This window comes from Erithacus rubecula, assembly GCF_903797595.1.
Source record: "Erithacus rubecula genome assembly, contig: scaffold_552_arrow_ctg1, whole genome shotgun sequence".
Taxonomy (NCBI): domain Eukaryota; kingdom Metazoa; phylum Chordata; class Aves; order Passeriformes; family Muscicapidae; genus Erithacus; species Erithacus rubecula.
The window spans coordinates 49,565-64,933 of NW_027635786.1; the positions used below are offsets into that span (position 1 = coordinate 49,565).

A 15,369-nucleotide genomic window follows, 5' to 3' on the forward strand; every position below is an offset into this window, starting at 1 on the left:
ATTTTAATACAATTTGTTGTATCAAAATGGCAACAGTGGTGGCCCTTGGTTGCGGCAGAGAGGCCATAAGCTGGGTACAGGGAGGGGACAGGCTTTCAGCAAGGCTGGGTGGCACAAGGTAGAACATCGAGTTCCCAGGAGTGGGGAGTTCAGGGAGTGTGGGGAGCCAGGGATGAGTATCCAGGAAAATGGGGGGTCCTGGGAGAATCAAGGTCCTGTGGGAAGGGGCATTGTAGGGGGTAGAATTTTGGGGAGAGTGTTCCTTGGGAGTGGGGCTCCTGGCCCATGGAGATGCTGGGGAATGGCCATTCTGGGATGGGTTCCCAGAGAAGGGGGACATTAGAAATGGGGGTCCCTTGATTGGAGTCCCAGGGGAATGGGGGTGTCAGGGGTGGGCAGTGGCTGGGCAGGTCTCCCCTCAATCTCAGCTGCCTCAGCACCCCCAGACCCCTGCGGCCCCCAGCCCCCCTCCTGTACTGTTTCTACAGGAACAGGAAGTTGGTGGGGGGCCTGCAGGGGTCCCCGCAGCTCCTGGTGCCCGCCATGGGAGTCTCCCACTCGGGGAATTACAGCTGCGAGGTGCGCTCCGAGGGGGGGCTGTGAGGAAGAGCAGCGCCCGGCTCGGCGTCACGGTGCGCAGTGAGTGCGGGGATGGGCACGGGGAGCCCTCACAGCCCTCCCAGCTCTCCCATCCCTGCTCAACCCTCTCTGTGCTCTCCTGCCTTCCCAGCTCTCTGCCTGGGTTCCTCCATCACCCTCGCTGGTGCTTGCATCCCTCCCAGGCCCTCTCAACCCTCCCTGGATGTACCTTGCCCTCTCTGAGTTCTCTCCATTTTCTACAGTGTCACTGCCTTCTGCGGTCTCTTTTTGCCTGAGCTCCCCACGGTGGGACTTGTTGGTGGTTTAAAGTCCATGTTCTTCCCAGCCCCAGCACCAAAGAAAATGCAGGAGGCTGTTCTCTGAGGTTTTCAAAGCTGTTTATTGTTTCTTATCTAAGGAATTCTTTCTCTAGCTAATAGAATTCTGTTCAGCACATCAATCCAGGGCACAGTACGACTGCCAGAGGGTCAGTCTGATCTTTTATACTATAAATTATGTACCTATTGCTTATAATAACTTCCCAATATATGACAATTTTATTACACTGTCCAATTCTGTCTAAGTCCAATCCAAGAATGCCAGCTTGGCGTTCAACATGGATGGCATAAAGAAGAAAAGGGAAAAGACATGCCATGATCAAAATCCTCCATCTTAGGTACAAACCCCCCTAATATAAACATTTCTAGAAATTCACTTTTCTATCTTCTAACAGTCTAATTTATACTCTACTTATTTTTTGTCACATGTAATTCTTTCTGCAATGTTGGTAATTTTTTTCCAGGGATTTAAATCCAGTCCCCAGGACCCCTGGGCACCTTGCCAGGGCCTCTGAGACCCCTGGCACGGGGGTATAAAAGCATCCAGGGAAGCCAGGGAAACACCCAGGACTCCCACAATACAGGTCCCCACCATCCTCGTCTGGTTCCCCAAAATCTTCCCTGTGGATCCCTTCAACCTTTTCCATCTGTCCCCTTGCAAAATCTCCCATCCTTCCCTGGGGTCCCTTGCACCCCTTCCAAGCTTTATCCCTGCTTCTGGGCCCCCTTCTTCCTCACTGGGATCCCCCCACTCTTCTCTGGTCCTGCCCATCCTTGAGTCTCTCACTGCTCACAGGTGTCGCCCTCTCCGGCCATGTCACCAGTCCCTCCTGTGTTGCCCCCGCAGGGGTCCCGCTCTTGGGGGAGTCCCTGTTCGTTCTGCATCCTGACAGACAGGTGGCACTGGGGGACCTCCTGCTGCTGAGCTGCACGGTGGCCATGGGAACAGGTCCCCTGTCCTTCTCCTGGCACTAGGAGGGGCTCAGGGGTCCTTCTGGGCACCAGCCCCTGCCTGTACCTTCAGCACGTTGGGGAAAATGACAATGGCCAGTACCAGTGCTGGGTCAGCAATGGGGACAGTGCGGCTGAGAGCTCCACATTAAACATCAGAGTAATGGATGAGCAGGACCCTTAGGCTGGGGTCGACCCCAATCACAGCATCCCCAAATCCATACATTCCCATTCCACGTCACCCCCCTTTACCATCCCCAGCCCAGCTCACAGCCCCCAGCATTGGGTGTCACAGATCAGAGCAAGTGGGACTGTCTGACTCCAATTATCCCCTCCCAGGACATCCAAGCCATGCATCCCTAACTCAGCTCTCATGGCACATCAGGTCACATTCATCCTACTGAACGTGACCCTCCCAGGGCACTGAGACCCTTGGCACTAGAGTGATGTCCCCATTGATGTGCCTTATGGCACCTATCACATCCCACCCATGTCATTCTCGTCCCCCACCAGGTGATGGCCATCCCCATCCTTGGACACAGCATCCCTCATCCCACCCTCACCTCACCCTCACCCCATTCTCATCCCCCACCCCTCATCCATCACATGCCCTCTTCCCACACCACAGGATGACCCCCAGTAACATGAGGTCACTGTCCTGTGTGAAGGAGCCCCTCTGTCTCCAGGTGCCACCATGCAGACCCCCTCATCCCCCCACACCAAGTCCCAGTCCCTCCCCCAGCCTCAGCCCTGTCTGTGTTCCCCGCAGTGCCCGTGGCCAATGCCACCATCACCCCTGGTCCCCTGGCACTCCAGGTGTGCCCAGGTGACCCCGTGACCCTGCGCTGCTTGGTGCAGGTGGGCTCAGCCCCTGTCACCTTCACCTGGCTGCACAACGGGCACGAGGTGGCCCAGGGTCCCCTCCTGGAGCTTGGGGCCGTCGATGTGGGACATTCGGGCACCTACCAGTGCGTGGCCACCAACCAGCTGGGACAGGACAGGCACCGCGTGTTCCGGGCACTGAGCCCAGAGCTGGCCCTGGAGGTGACACCACAGGGAACCACTGGACACCACTGGAACACAGGTGGGGTCACACAGGGTCACTGGGATTGCAGGAGCCCTGCAGTGACGGGTGACCCTGATGTCCCTTCAATCCCCAGCAGTGGCTGCAGGCCTTGGCGGGTCCCTGCTCTTCCTGGTCCTGCTTGTGAGTAGAGCTGTGGGCTGGCACTGGTGGAACAACATGGGTGGGTAACAATGGGCACAATGGCGTCCCTGGGGAGCTGGGGGGCCATGGAAATGTGGAGCTGATGAGGCAGCACCCACAGCTCTGATTTGGGCAGCACTGAGCTCTCAGGACATTTGCTCAGAGCACTGAAAGATTTGGGGTGTTGTTGGACACCTTGCAAGGATTTTGGCGGTTCTTTCAGTGATCCTGGAGGAATGTAAAGAGTCCCCCTCTCTGTGAGGCTTGAGCTTCTGAGGGCTCAGGGGGTCAAGAGCACTGGGGTGGTTCAGTGGTTCTGGGAATGGTCACTAGGAAGGCTCAGGTGTCTGGAGGGAAATTGAGGGTGCAGTGGGCTTTGCAAATTCCTGTGAGGGGTCAGGGCCCAGGGGACTCCACTGTTATCTCTCCCCTCTTTCCTTTGCAGCTGCCAGGAAGCAGCAGGAATGTTGAATGGGGGGCTCAAACCACACTCTCACCTTTGACCCCAACCCCCAAGACCTTCCATTCCCTCCCACACATCCCCTTTATTCCCTCAGGGCCCCCCCCAGACCCCCAGCCCCCCCAGAGGAGGGGGAGTTGCTGTACACCCACGTCGTGACACCAAGCAGACAGGGGTGAGTCTCGGCTGGGACACACGCAGAGGGACACGTCACCCATGAGTGTCTCCCTGCCCAGATGCCACAGCCAGTGTCTCTCACAGTGTCCCCCCATGCCACCACACTCCAGGATCCCCAGGTGACCTATGCAGAGCTGCCAGCAACCCATGGGCAACCGTGGGAATGCGGGGACATCTATGGGAATGTGCTGTGACACTCGAGACACTGGGGGCACTGGGGTGCACTGGGGGCACTGGAGGTCCCTTCCTGAGGGCACCCACCTGTGTCTCGACCCTCCCTGCTTTTGCGGATGCCCACTGTAGCAATAAATTTGAACATCTTACACCACAGTGTGCTCCCGCCAGTGTTCTGGCCAAACCATTTTTAGGTATTCTTATCCCACACTCTGGAATTTGTCAAGGCTACTGAAACATAAATTGCGATAAATTGGGAAGAAGAAGCTGAAAATAGAATACCAAGATTGCATGAACACGGTGCTAATGAAGCAGAGCATCGCACCCTTTGCACTCTGCAGGGCTCTGTGAGTGAACAGGCGGGAGGCCCAGTCGGAGACCGGCACTGCAGGACCGGGCTGGGGGAGTCGGAGGGCGGCTCCAAGGAGTGCGGGAGAAAGAAGGGTCCCGGGAGAAAGGCTCCGGAAAAAATATGTACACTGCAGCAGGGACACTGGAAAAGGTGAGCAGTTGGGGCTGGAAGGATGGGAAAGGCACTGTCAAAAGAAGAACAGGCTATGCTGAAATGTCCTCCAGCTTATTCTCTCTAAGAGAGCAGTGAAGTGTGACCCAGAGCTGTTAAAACCACTCTTGTGATGGGGTCAGCAGAGAGGATTTTTTGGTGCCCCCAGGAGTGTTTCCAACACCCTCGAGTGGGAAAGGTTGGGAATAACTCTCTGGGATACTGTAAGTGATGGGTCGAAATAAAACCAAGGGACTCAGAATACACAAAGTAGTGAAAGGCTACAGGTGCAGCCAGCCACAGGACGGCAAAAAACAGGAAAAGGTCACGAACCGGAAAATATATCGTGCCGTTGAGCGTGGGAGCATGAACGAGTTGTGGTGACAGTGGTCTCAAGAACCGTGGTGAGGAAACAGCTGAGAGCCGTGGGACACAAAAAAAACCCCTGCCTCTGAGGAGACGTGAGGCACAGTCTGAAGAACTGGGGAACATATGAGCAAAGCAACCCCAGAGCCTTGATCTGGAATAGTGGCAGAGATACAAGCAGCGAGCCAGGGAGACAGAGGCCAGAGGGGATGACATGGTAGCCACAAAATTGCTACCTATATGGTATAAAAAAATAATTGCAGAACGCTGGCTGTGTTTCTATTTCCCTTTCCATCATTCCACGAACGATGAAAAGATTACTTTTGAAGTTCCATTTTGCATGTTGAAAAGATTGCTAGAAAATGCTTTTGAAGCTCCTTTAATTATGCCATGCGCAGACGCATGGAGAAGGACAAAGAAACCGGGGTCTGGAATTCAGTTGCGTGCGCCTGCAGAATAACTGGGGCGCAGTTTGGTTCCCCCGAGAGCGCGGGGCATCTGCTCCCGCCCTCGGGGAGCCGCGGCGGTGCCGCAGCAGCGTCCGGGTGAGTCTTGTGCTCCAGAGCCCCCGGAGCCCGGCTGCACCTGGCTGCGGCTCTGCGCGGAGTGTGCGGCTCTGGAGCTGCTGGGGCCGGCCGGCGTTTCCTGCGGCACGGCTCCTTTCCGGAGCGGGGGCTCCGCTCGCCTTCTCTCCTGGGCTTGGCCCGCGGCTTTTTGCCACAGCTGGCAGCTCTGCTGGGCCGGGAGTGGGAGGTGCGGGTGCTTTGTGCCTTTTTAGCCTTGTTCTGCCTTCGTTTTCTGCTGTTTTATCCTCCACTGTGTGCAGTTTTAGGGTTTGTTTTTTACTGCCTTTTCCCCTCCTCTTTCCCCCGCGCGTGTTTGGGGTGCAGCAGCCCCGGGAGGGCTGTGCCGGGCTCGGTTCGGGCTCGGTGCCGTGGCGGGTCCGCACGGCTTCCACCGCCACCTGCTCATTCCGAATGCGGGGATCTAACCCCTACAAATACAGATGCCGTACAGCAAAAGTTTCTTCTTCCCTTCCCCGCGGGGCGGCATTCCCCCCTCTCCCCCGTTCTCGGGGCGCTCCCGGTTTCCCCGCGGGGTCCCGGAGCTGCCGCCGCGTCTGCAGCCCGAGTGCTGAGCCCCCTCTGTACCGCAGCCACGGGCGGCTGTGTCTGCAAACCCGTTCCAGCAGAAACAGAACAGAACAGAACAGAACAGAACAGAACAGAACGGAACAAAACAAAACCAAACAAAACAATACAAAATTAATCTAAACTAAACTAAACTAAACGAAGTGAAACAAAACAAAAAAGAGAAAGGGTGAATTTTTTATTGTTTTACTGGAGGAATTCAAAACTATCTGTGTGCACTGTGTCACAGTTATAATGGTATTGGCTTTTAGTATAATAATTAGAAGTGTATATATCCAACAATCTTTAGAGTTTTAGTTTCTGCCCCCTTAATTCAGGGAACCCTTTCTTCCCAAATATTTTTAAGTAAATGCCAGTAGAACAGCAGTTAATATTTAAGTGCAGACAGGAAATCCTGTTAACCATAAAATCTATGTGTCAGAATTTTGATTATTTATACCTTTTCAGTGCATTCAGAATGATTAAAGCTGTACTTTGAAAAGTCCTGATAAGAGCTATAGTTAATAATTGCAATTACCATTATCTATGCTCATGTCCAAATTACATAGAATCACAACATACTTATCGCATCCTTTTAAATCCCTCCATTAAAATCACCCTGTTCACAGATTGTTCAAACTTTTTAGTGCCTTTTTGTATGAATAGCATTAGGGTAAGTTACGTCTGTAACTTGTAAGTGATGTTAGTTTCTATTCCTGTTAAGGGCCAATATTGTAATGCCCACTTATGTTCTGTTAAGATTAAGTAAGACTAGCTTCTATTTGGTTAATTATGTTCAATTTCATTTCTGTTAAGCTTCAGTATCACAAAGATTAGACAACGTTCTGTTCCAGTTTTGTTTTGATCACTTTATCTTCGGTATTAATACTGATTGACTGAGACCTCTTAAGTGTGCTTTTTGTTCTACTGAAGTGATAATTAAGAACAAACCCGGACCATTTCATGTTGTTAAATCAGCTTTTGTGTTTTGATTCATTTCTATATCAAAGGCAAGGTCTGCTAAAACACTATTGATTGCATAGTGTGAATTTACCGATTTTGTAATAGGCATAATTCATAAGATATTAATGTTGGATTTGCAGCCGATTTTTTCATATGCTTTAACATCTCTTGGTGTAATTGTCTATGTGACACGTGTCATTTTCAGAATATTTTTGTTTCTTCCATAGTTTCATATGCATCTCCTTTATCCAGGCTACCTCTCTGTTGTCTCATGATTGTCAGTATTTTCAGGGTTCCAAGAAACAATATCTGAGCTTTGTTGAAAACCTCCTCTAAACAGATGATCTTGTGGTCCTTGCGAGAGAGGACAAGTATAGATAATTTCAATCATTTCTTACAGAAGCACTCCAGCACTTTGCTGCCTTCCAGATATCTCTGTCCTAAGGAAAACTTTGGAGTTTTGGATGGGTTTGATTAATCTTTCCCCCCAAGACCTTTACTCCTGACTTGTATTCTTAAGAGTCTTGTCTTTTAAAATGTATCAGGAAATTCTCTTCCAATTAGGCCCTGGACCCTGGCCACACCCTGGCTCTAACTGGATGGGAAACTGCCAACAGACCCAAGTGTTTTCTGCATCAAAACAATACTTGAGTCACTTTGACTTGGCAATTTCACTCTATCAGTATGAGATTTGGACCTATTTTTGAAGTGAGCTTGGGAATCATTTTCCACACATGGTTATCTAGTTCTGCACTGATTTGATGTTTATCAGCTGTTGCAGACACTGGAATGATGGTACAATGTTCTAGTGCTCAGTAATTCCTATAAATGGGCGTTTGGATATGTTCATTTTGTCTAATTAATCAAAACAACAAGGTTAAATTTAGCAGCAATTTATTAATAACAATTGTATATAAATGAATACAATCAGAATATATTAGTTACATTGATTTAAGTAAATACAAAATTTGGCAGTGAGTAATTTAGTAAAATTGAGGCAAAACTGACTGGGGGATAGCCTGACCAGGGATACGGGTAGGGCCCTTCCTCTCACACTGCACTGAATCAGTCAAGCTAAACATTTCACTTAAATACTGTTTACTAAACATTTTAATACAGAATGTTCTAGAAAGCTCCTCCTCGCTTCTATTCCTAAAATCTACGTCATTGTATTGTGCATGCTTCACCAGTGGTCGGGGTCTCTCCTCCTTTCGGGTTCTTGTTTCCCATGAAGCCTCCGGGTCTTTCTCAGTGTCGCTGTTTGACCTTGCAGGTGGTGCAAGCACATTGTGCTTAGGATTATATAATTAAATATATGTTCCCACAACAGGCCTCAGTCCAGTGTCCAGTGCTTCGGAATTATCCCGATATGGCCCAATTCAAGATTGAAAGTTTTATTTCTAGTTGCTGTTCTTAGGCCTAAACCATTACCATCCTCACTGCCACCAAACATCTGGAGGATGATTCCATCTGCTTTGTTTAACCATTTCCTTTACCCCTTTTTTGCTTTATAACAATTAAATACAATTTTTCTATTAATTATAAAGCAACTATTTTGCTAATATTGTTGCAATTTAATTATCACAAATATCATATATGACAGTAATTGTCTGATTTCACATGTTATTAATTATTTCTGGTATCGGAAACTTTTTTGGTTGATATATCTGAATTATTCCTGACTGCTGTAAGTTTCTTGTCTCACTAGACACATTGTTTTGATATTCCCTTCATGTTCTTAGAAAAAGTCATACATGCTTTTAGGATAACAGAAAGAAATTAAATGAGCTTCCAAAGAAGTCTGAGTAATGCAATATTTATATAAAAAAATTTAGATGATTTTTAGGTAAGACTCCTCAATTGAATGTGCAATGACAAAGTCTAATTGATTCACTAACATAAAGAGAAGATATGCATGTGTTTTTATCATCAGGAGGTTCAAAGTAGTCATCTATTCAATTGCCTCCAAGAAAATGAAGCCCAGTGAGAAGAGAAATCACTGAACCACCATGCAGCTTTCATGACCCAAACAGGACCAGGATTGCCAAAATATAATCCTGTCTAGAAACTCAGGAAAGCAACTTATCAGGAAGCCTGCACTCACCCACCACCTCTGCTGTGTTTCCTGTGTCAGTCACAGCCAGGAGTTGCACAAGCCCTGCAGCCCCAACCTGCAGCACCAGCCCAGAGCAGCCAGTCTAGAGCCACCAGTGCTGCAGCACCTGCCCAAAGCCACCAGTGCTGCAGCTCCAGTCCAGAGCCACCAGTGCTGCAGCTGCTGCCCAGAGCCACCAGTGCTGCAGCTCCATCACCAGCCCAGAGCCATCAGTGCTGCAGCTCCAGCTCCAGGCCAGAGCCAGCAGTGCTGCAGCTCCAGCCCAGAGCCACCAGTGCTGCAGCTCTTGCCTGCAGCCATCGTGTGCTGGTGCCAGAGACACGCAGGTGCTGCTACTTGAAAATACGGGGAATTTGGGGAACCCCAGGGTGTACTGTGAGCACTAGGGCCACAGAATGGGGAAGTCACTGAGGGTACTTGGAGCACTCGAATGGGGACTGGGGAGTCCCTGCATGTTATAAGTACATATTGTATGATTGGCTTTTTGCAATATTAAAATGAATGCTATGAGTTTAATGTTGGAAAACTTTTCTGTGTGAATATAGCTTATTTTATTTCTGTTATTAACAAAACTTAGAAATAATAGTGTGATAAATATATTTTTCTTGGACTACAACATGGTGATTTAAAAAGCTTTTGTTTGTCTAAGTGTCACAGTCTGCCCAATTCAAGAGCGAGTCGCGACTGGTTCTTTTATGGATCTTAGAGCGCAAAAGACACAGCAGGGGACAAAACCAGTTTACTTCTACAGAAATGCACTTTATTTAGTGCCAACCAAAATGCGATAGTGGGACAGAGAGAGAGAGAGAGAGAGAGAGAGAAAGGGGTGTCGGGATTATAGCTACCAAGACGGGCAGACGAATCCTCGTGGAGCAGCCAGTAGATGTCCGTTGCCGTCTGGGGAGATCTCGCGGATCTCCTTTGCGAAAGTCACTTTTATAGTCCTTTCCCAAAGCGAGTGGCTTCTGGCCAAAAGGTGGGAAGATTTATGGACTATTGTATGTGGAGCTCGTTGCGCTGAGGAACAGGTGGAAATAGGACGCTTCAAGGCACATCAGACCATCTTTGTCGTCATGAACACACGCGGGGCAGCCCATACTGACCAGTCCATTGTTCTTCCATCTGTGGGAGCTTTGTTGAGTCAGCGCCCCGTGACTAGTTATCATGAGAAACCAATTCTGTGGAGGCATCACCTGCGGAACAGTCACTTGGTGTTCCTCCATCCCTGGCCAGCGCAGGCCCTCAGGCGAGGTCCGTTGGGTAGAAACAGACGATAGACTCAGATGGACTCTCACATCACCCGTTGACCAACCGAGCGTCGCTGAGAAACTCCATCACATCATGTTGTGACCTTGTAGCATCTTCAGGACTGCCCTTGGTAGCACATCCTGGGAACAGGAAAAGGGAAAAAACAAAAAAATGGGGATAAGAAAGGAAAAGGGAAAAGGAAAAGAAAAAGGAAAAGGAAAGGAAAGGAAAAAGGAGAAGGAGAAGGAGAAGGGAAGGAAAGGAAAAAGGTAAAGGAAAAGGAAAAGGAAAAGGAAAAAGAAAGGAAAAGGAAAAAGGACAAAGGAAAAGGAAAAGGAAAAGGAAAAGGAGATGGAAAAGGAAAAGACAAGGAAAAGGAGAATGGAGAAGGAAAAGGAAAAGGAAAAAGGAAAGGAAAAGGAAGAAGAAAGGGAATGAAGGAAAAGGAAAAGGAAAAGAAAAGGAAAAGGAAAAGAAAGGAAAGGAAAAGGAAAGGAAAAGGAAAGGAAAAGGAAAAGGAAAAGGAAAGGAAAAGGAAAAGGGAAGGAGAAGGAAGGAAAAGGAAAAGGAATGGAAAGGAAAGGAAAAGGAAAAGGAAGGAAAGGAAAAGGAAAAGGAAAAGGAAAAGGAAAAGAAAGGAAGGAAAATTATCAGGAAAATAATAGTGAAAAATAATCAAAACAAATTGATTAAAATAAATTTTCAAACATATCACAATGATATTAGTTTAAACTTTCAAACAATTAAAATTATTCAATAAAATAACATCCAACAATTAAATTCAAACATTAAAATTCAAACAATTACAACAAAATCAATGAAATAACATTCAAACAATTGAATTCTAACAATTAGAATCAAAATTATTCAATACAATAACATTCAAACAATTAAAATTAAACAAATCAGTATCCATTATAATACGTTTTTATGATTGAAACAATTTTTTTCCAAAACCATCTTAATCAGAAGCTTACATTACTAAAACTGATCATGCCAACAAAACAATTTAATCAGTTTGCTGTTAAAAGCCTGACTTTCATTGCTCATGTAATTTGTCTGGTGTCAATAACTTAGGGGTATCTTTAGCAGATAGTAGTGATCAAATTATGTGCTTCCAGTGTTGATGCCAATTGTGTCAGCTGTTTTACCATTCTCCAATTCAGGAGAATAGGATAGAATGACTGACGAAAACAAAACTGATCAAAACCAAAATCAAAAGCACAACAATGGTATGACACAATTTGTTTAGGATGCCGGTAGCAGTAGGTGACCACCCAAAAAGAGTATCCCACCACCTGAGTTCAGCATCCCCTTTTACCCTTTCTAAAACCTGATGTATTTCTCTCACATCGTGATGAACTGTCACCAGGGTCTTCTGCCCATTTTTCTTGATTTTTCCAAGATCCCAATTAAGTCCTGGTGAAGCAACAATTGTTTAATCAAAGTGAGGGTTCATCCCGATGGGAGCAGGCACTAACTGATGAATCAGTGTAATATTGGATTGCAAAAGGTGATGAGACATAACTGGAACAGTATAAGAAAAGTCACAGCCAATGATTGTGGTAAAATTACAAACACAAAAATTTACATGATTTTTTAGATGCACTGTTACAGTTTCTACAAACACTGAGTTGCAAGCAGTTCCTTACACACACACATCCATTTCCTATGTAACCAGCACTGTTGCAGGAGTCTCATCAAGGTGTATTTCAAAATGACAGATATTTTGCTCTGTGTCTAAACAGATGTCTTGGGCCACAATAGCATTGCTTTCACAAATAAAACCCTGTTGCTCCCGAACAATGCAAGATTCCAAATTAACAGTTTGCCATTTCTCACCAATTTGAGGGGCCCATTCTCTATGCTCGAAAGGATAGAGAATAGTTCCATGGTGATTCAATCCTAATGCAATGATGGGGTGTATCAAATGCACTGAAGCGTTGTGTGTTGTCAACACAAAGGCTGTGGCTGTGTTGTGCTGGGGTTGTAGGTAAAGTTTACCAAATTCCACCAGGACTGAAACTTCCTTTCAAAATCATTAGCATTGTCCCAAATTATTGTCTGGTTTTCAGTAGGGAAGATGCCTTCTTCCCCTTCCCTTATAATTGAGGCAACAACTGTTTGCATCCAAAGCTGTGCCTGGATACAGCTGAGGGCTAAGGAGATGTTGTTTTGAGCAATACCAAGAGCATCAATTATCAGTTTGCGATAATTTACATTTGCCTTTTCGCAATCCCGTAAAATGTTTGAGAATAACCACTGTTGCATCCCCAGGGCTGTTAAAGAGGACTGCAGAGGTTGTTTCAATTTGTTCAGGTCTCTGGTGGTGGCAACTAATTTGTTCATTAATACCTCTGAATTAATGCTATTTAAAAATTCCCAATCCTGTTCCCACAACACCGGTTATTTTTCCTGTTTGTTTCTTGAAAGATCATCCTAGGTTTGCAAACCAGTTGTTTGTCCACGCCAAGAAAAAGGTGAACAAGCTGGCTGAATTACTGAGACATTGTTTTGCATTGGCAATTTGACTTGTTTAAAAGACCATGCCGAATTAAACAATATTTGCTGTTGGCCAGTTTTCTTAATTACATAGGCCCAATTTCAAAAATTTTCAGGCTCAGTATAACCGGTGAGTTGGGTAGTAGGTGTTACAAACATTAACATTGAGCTCCCCTTTATATTTGTATTGTTTTCCTACACATAATTTTTAGGAAAAATTGTACAACAGTTCAATTTTGATTTTGAATTTTCACAAAATAAAACACAGCTGTAAGGTCCGGGCTAGTAACTGTATACAGGTTCAATGAGGGAATTCAGCAATTAATCTTCACGTTCCATGGCGTTATTCTGTGAAAAGTAAACACAACAGAATCTGCCACAAAGAGGCAGGAGGTTTAAAATGATGGAACTATGCAGACAGAAATTCTGTTAACTTCCCAATCATTTTGCTGCAAAGAAGGAAGCCACTCTGTACCTCCTTGAACACAGCATAAGAGTCAGTGTATTGAAACAGAAAAGGCACTCTGCACTTCAAGCTGGAAAACACCCCAAATAACCATCAGCACTCCAACCAGAGTATCACCCCCGTCTCCCCACAACAATAGTTTGCTCAGCAGAAGCATTAGTGAACAAAGAATTAGTGAACAAAGATTGTTTGGGGGAGAAAGCAGAGGCTAGCTTTAATTATTGAGGCAGGTTTGTCATCGACTGTTGCCCAAGTTCTCAGTTTCTGTTATTGCCAGATTTTTTTACAGTTCCTTCTGTTTACTGAGGATTTCTGGGCCACTCTGTCAGGGGGGGGCAGTCCCTAGTTTTCCAAAGACTTCACTTCCTGAGAAGGTTTTTGAATTTTCTCTGAGGCAATTTGCAAGTTAGGGCTTTCTAGGTGGAAAATTATTTTGTTTTGCACATCCCTCACTTCTTCTTTTCTTCTCCTCCTATCAATACATCATGTATGTATTGGTACACAGCTACAGTGGTCAGGCGTTGGGTTTTTGGATTGGCCATACTAGGGGAGTTTTGCAAGTCCTGTATAACCAGTTTGATCTGTACTTTGGCACCAGAGAGGAGAGAGGTATGTTTTACATTTACAGGTAAGTTGCATAGGTGATTTATGACCAGCAGTGAATTTATTTCATGTATAATTTGCAAGCAGGCAGCTTTTGTGAATGTTTTTAGGAGTTTGTCTGGGGTGCCAGTTATGGCTAGAGGATCACCTCTTTCTAGGGGGCTAATGTCCCCCAGCCCAGTAGGCTGCACGCTGTGTTCAGAGACCATGGAACACGAGCATTTCCAGTTGTTAAGGAAAACTCCAGGCCCCCAGTACCCACTGGCTTCTTGTTCACATTAATTTAATTTGATCTCCATCCAGTGAGTGAAACTCTAAAGACATACTCGGTCTCAGATTCTTGTGGGAGACGTGAGTATTCTTTCTTTAATTTGGCCATTCAGTAGCAGTGTATGGTATTTCTTTGGAGGTTATGTGGGGGTCAAAATCCTCGTTGTTCAGGTATCTATATTCTGTTTTAACGAGAGGTCTCATTTTAGAGCAGCAATTTTCCCCACTATTTGTACATGTACTAGTTCTCTTGTGGGGTATATCTGCTTTATGTGATATGTTTTCTTTTCTTCTGTATCATTAGGTGTATCTGCATGTTGTGAGGCATGTGATAGTTGTAGGAAATAGTTGTGATTTCTTCCTGCTCTAGTTGGTTTTCTAGAGTTTCTACTTGATTTGTTTTCTGTTCTAGTTGGTTTCCAGAGTTTTTACTTGATTCTTTTCTGTTCTAGTGGTTTTGCAGAGTTTGTACTTGATTTCTTTCCTCCTGTAGTTGGTTTGTTTTCTCTGTATAGTTTTTGCAAAGCTTCTACCAGGTTTTGCAAGGAGTCTATCACTGCACTTTCCTCACTCACTCGTTTAAAAACGAGATTCTAGAGCAGCTGAAAACAAGCGCCTGGAACTGAGCAAAGTGGTGGTTTTATTTTTCTTGCTCAGTTTGAATTTTGTTTCATGTTGCAAAGAATGTATCCTATCAAATCACATTTTCTAAATTAAACCAAGTACTGTGGTGTCCCAATCTTCCCCCCCTTGGGGAGGGTCTGGCATTATACTTAGATAGTAAAGCGAAAATGAAGCTTACCATTTTCAGACATTTTTACGAAGGGACTAAAACCACTCTCAGGGAGACACACTTAAAGTTTACACAAAAATCACAGCTGAAACTGTGAATCCCTTCTCTTCCCTGGAGCGGGTGAAGAGACCACTACTTGGGAGGTACTAACTTAACTACAAAAACCACTTGTCTCTTTTCGCGATCCCAAGTAGTCAAATACATAATTATACAACACTGTAACCTCTGAGTTACGATTATGTGCGAGGGGAAAAACCACTTCAGGAAGCTAAACACTTGTCACCCAGACTTCTGCTGGGGACAACCCCCTGTCATCCCTGGGTGGCTGAGGAGACCAAACTGCTTGGGAGGTTCTCTTTAGTTACACAATGGGTGTCCCTCCTCGACTACACCAAGCAGCAAACAATGTGTGAGGGGAAAACCACTTCAGGAAGGAAAACACTTGTCACCCGGACTTCTGCTGGGGACAACCCCCTGTCATCCCTGGTGGCTGAGGAGACCAAACCGCTTGGGAGGTTCTCTTT

At 46.2% G+C, this 15,369-nt stretch overlaps 1 long non-coding RNA gene across 1 annotated transcript; it reads left to right on the top strand.

The window, feature by feature from the left end:
• Window positions 1-3,038: 3,038 nt before the first annotated feature.
• On the top strand, window positions 3,039-3,684 carry LOC306816386. The gene is made up of 3 exons (XR_013777653.1): window positions 3,039-3,115; window positions 3,521-3,541; window positions 3,633-3,684. It is a non-coding gene; the product is annotated as an uncharacterized lncRNA (long non-coding RNA).
• The last annotated feature ends 11,685 nt before the right edge of the window (window positions 3,685-15,369 follow it).